We start from the raw sequence: 4,704 nt of genomic DNA, 5'->3' as shown, positions 1-4,704 counted from the left end.
GATTTTTAAAAATTATTATTGTGGTTGGAAAAAACAAGACGGATATATAACTCTAAAAAGGAAACGATTATTTAAACCACAAAAACTTTACAACATTTAATATTCAAAATTTACAAAATTTTTGCCGCAATAAAATGCACACACTTTATCACGCAACTTTTAAAGTTACATAACTTACACACTTTAACACAAAATAAAATAAACCACGTAATTGCACTCACAAACTTTGACACGCTGTGCTACACAACTAACTACCTTTGACACGCAACGAAACACACACTTTGAAACGCATCAAAAACATTTGACACACAAATTAAACTCTCAAATGTTGACATGCAACAAAACTCACAACCTTTGACACGCAGCAATAAAAACTTTTGAACGCATCAAAACTCACAAACGTTTGCACTTAACAGAACTCACAAACTTTAATTTACTTAGATCAAAACACACAACCTTTGACACAGAAAAAATTTAACGTTGGCACGAATCAAAACTCTCAATGAAATGCATTAGTTTACAACTCGCCAACTTTGACATGCGTCAGCAGCTGTCACAACCTTTGACACGCACAACTCACAAACATTGTTATCTTGGCACGTTTTTTTTTATAATACCAAAATTGATGATTTAAAATGAAGTTAATAGTTTGCATTTTGGTGGAGTAATCCATAAGCAAGTATAGGCTACTCGTCGAATATATAGATAATATTAAAGGATCGATGTTTAGTCTTAAGTGACCGATATTTGCTTAGTAGATAAGACATGCTATTTCCATGTACGGGAAATGCAGAGTAGAGCGAGGACGGTGATAGTGCTAATAAGTGTCTACATTTCATTTTAACTAATTATATTTCACAACATTATTTATTAATATCTAGTGAGCTCATTAAATGTTTTGTAAGTGTGAACTCATGCCATGTTTGTTTCTTACTATATGTATGTTCTCTGTTTGTTCATACAGTACTGCCCTACTTTGAGAAAAGGGCTTAACTACATTTTTTTTTTCTAAATTTGAAATTTTTGTCTTATTTGACTCTTGAGGGTATACTCTGTCACATGAATTGAACAGTTATCACAAAATATGTCTATAAATATGAAATTTATAATAATAATTATTATTATACAAACACCTAGGCCTATAGAAATAATTTGACAAAAGGCCTCAACTACAGTAATTGACCAATCAGATAACAGTATGATGAATATATAATGAGACAGATTAATGCTCTTAAGAGAAAAGCCTTTTTCATATATTTTGTAATTTCTTTTACAAATTACCTGATCTAAATTACAGTTATAATTTATTTTAACTAAAGTTATTAAATGTTTTCGTAAATTTCATTAAAAATCAAACAAAATAACTGCAAAAGTATTTCCCGACATTTTTAAGTACAAAATAATTTGTGAAAAGGCTTTATCTTTTGTAGATAAGCCCTTTTCTCAAAGTACGGCAGAGTTAGACATTGTATTTAAATAAGAATACCGAATGATCATTAAACCTAAGCCCAAACTTATTTCATGGCTCAATTTATCTTTCAAATCATTCATTTCGGCTTGAAACGTAAGCATAATATCAGACATCGTATAATCGTTAATTTTGCAACTCATCCTTAGGCATATAGCTGTATTTACAATGCAACATAAGTCTAAATGTTAGTATAAGTTTGAAATGAATCCAGATATAGCTCTCTATTTCTAAATTACGTTAATCACACAGATCATTCACATTTCCTGTCATTTATGTGTCAGTTTGTCCGTCAGTCAGTAAAATGTTTAAATGCAACTCTAAATTAATTAATCAAGGATAGAAATAATGAAAATCAGAAGAACCTATAGTAGTTAGATTCAATAACTATTAATATAGTAGGATCAAATCATTGTTATTGTTCTTATTGATCATGACGTCATTTGATTGCATTTGTGAAAATATTATTTTCATCGAAGAAAGTATAAATAGTTATTCTATATTCATGATGAAACCTTTTTGCTTTCGGCAGGAAAATGTATATTTTATATTCGTTCGTTATCTTCACAACAAAATACGACATTTCAATTTAATTCACTGTAATATTAAAACGTCGAAAAATAATGTGACGTCACCAATTGAATCACGCGTACAAAAGCCGTTCAGATGTTCATCAACATTTTTATGCGCGCGTGTCATAGTTAGATTCTATATTTAAATAAACGACTTTAAAAAATAAAATGATGATGATCTTGTCACATGAATCAATTTTCGTATTATCAGTTTTAATGTATAAAGTATAGCAAATTGATAGAATAGTCAAAACATGTACCTATTTGTACAATGCAATTAATTAAATTTTAAATTATAGGAAATCACTTTGATAACGCCAGGTACCGCGGTACACTCGCATACCTTCAAAGTAAATTGTCGTGTGAACTTAGTCTCTTTTTGGCATTTAGGGAGAGCTCGACCTTGGGTTTAAAATTAATAAAAGTATTTGACTTCAGCAGACGCCGTCTCTGCCCCTAAGGTTTGTGCAACCAGTTTGAAGCCAAATTGTATACAGTTTAAGCCTAACACCGAAGGGCAAAACGATTGTTGTTACATTGATATTGATACATAATAACATATGGATATGTAACACTGTTTTTCGCGGCAATGTTAAGTTAATTATGTAAAATAGAATAGAGGACCTATAGCGATATTATGCATGCGGGTGCAAATTAGTGCAGAAACATTCATGTAATAGTCTTGTAAACAGGTGGTTAATATTTGTACAATTGTATAAACAGGGTAGACACGTCAAACAAAACCATGGAAACACTGTAACGATACTACGGTATAGCATGACTCTCGAAAGCGTAGTTATATACATTTAAAGGATACATGAATAATGATTAGAAGTCATGCATTTGTGATAGTGTTAAGCTTAAAATTAGTGTTTGTCGTATACACATATGTATAATCTATACGTATATATTAAACTATTACTGTACATTCATGTAACACACAAATCCTTGTTTGTTTCGTAAGTAAGATTACCTTAACGGTTTATGCTGGCAAGACATTTTCTTTTTAAAACCGTTTTATTTAATTCCATTTACCCTCGAAGTGGTATGGTAGAACAATTTATAGGATTTCCAGAGAGAATATTTTGTTTACGAACACATTCGTGTGAAAGAAGGAAAACAAGTATGCTATAAGTTGAAGTTCGTTAAGTTTAGCACTTTCGCCTGTGGAGTTCAACTATATAATGTTGCCTTTTGGTATATTTAGTAATATGAAGCTAGTATTCAGAATTGCTGTTCCAACATTGAAAATAAAATGTAATAATTATAGTATGGTGTTATTATTATTATTATGGTATTGAATTTTTTTTTTTTCCTTTCTAAAGATTTAGATCATAAATTAAATCAAATAGCTGCATAGGTAGAGCATATAAAAAATCAGCTATGTTAAACTGCCTAGATGAAAAGAACTTTAACAAAGATAACATAATTATCAGTCACAATATTACATAATAAACAAATCAATTATACTTTATTATACGAATACTGAAGGCTTCATCGTTAACAGTAGAACATAACTACTGAAATAATAGAATGTTGATTGACTTGGCTGCTTGGCTGGCTATTAATGGGACATCTTTACGGGGCGCCGTATTGGACATTGCTAATTTTGTCGAAATATTACAATTTTATTAAATATTAAAATTAGCAATGTCCCAAACGGCGCCTCGTACATCTTCGGGGCCACTCTCTGCCTTGACTAGAATTGTCCTAAGGGTCTACTGTATAATAATTATAATCTTGAAAACATAAGATCTATGTAAAAAGACAATACCAAGTAACAAGAAGTCAACGCGCGCGCACAAAAGCCGTAACATAGTTACGCGTAAATGTTCCTAATGATGTCAACTCATTTACATATCTTATTCTTATCTTATTTCTACAGTAAGTATAATTATACAGTATTATGAATTCCGATAAATTACTTTCAATTAAATACTACTTAAATACACACACTTAGCTAAATCCGACTGGGTCATTTATGCCTTCAAAAATAAACATGCTAATTGATTTGCTGATTGCGACACAAGTTATATATATCTAATTTAAATTCATTCTATTCAATACCCACACCCCCTCCGCCTTTACCCTCGGTCATTTTGTTTGTCCTCCGTCCACATAGGGTACCATAATAAGACAGTTTGTTAATGATACTGGCCTAAAATTATGTTGACGTTGATTTTAATGATGATGATGATGATGATGATGAACACAATACTTGATGATGACGGCATGATGACGATATTGACGTCATAGATAGCGATGATCAATAATAATAAACAATGGAATAACTATAATAAGATGTCGAAAAAGTTTGTTTAAAAACACTTTATATATTTTATTGATAAATAATTTAAAAAAATAAATATCATATATAAAGTATGATAACGGACAGGTTCTTTTGGTGGCTTTTCACCCAACTTACTAATTATTATTGTTTTATATTAAATATTAGAAATAACTTGTGGGTAATTCATTAAAACCTCTAACAACGATGACGTAACATTGACGCATGCTCAATTCGAAGAAACAACAGGTTATAAATACTCGTGGGGGAACATTACATATCAAATACTACCCATATAAGGAAAACACATATTTCATCGTCGATTTTGTCACGGTGCGTTTAGGCTATATCGTGTAGAAACGTCGAGGAACAATGTA

This window comes from Antedon mediterranea, chromosome 1, assembly GCF_964355755.1.
Source record: "Antedon mediterranea chromosome 1, ecAntMedi1.1, whole genome shotgun sequence".
Classification (NCBI taxonomy): Eukaryota; Metazoa; Echinodermata; class Crinoidea; order Comatulida; family Antedonidae; genus Antedon; species Antedon mediterranea.
This window is presented reverse-complemented; position numbering follows the sequence as displayed.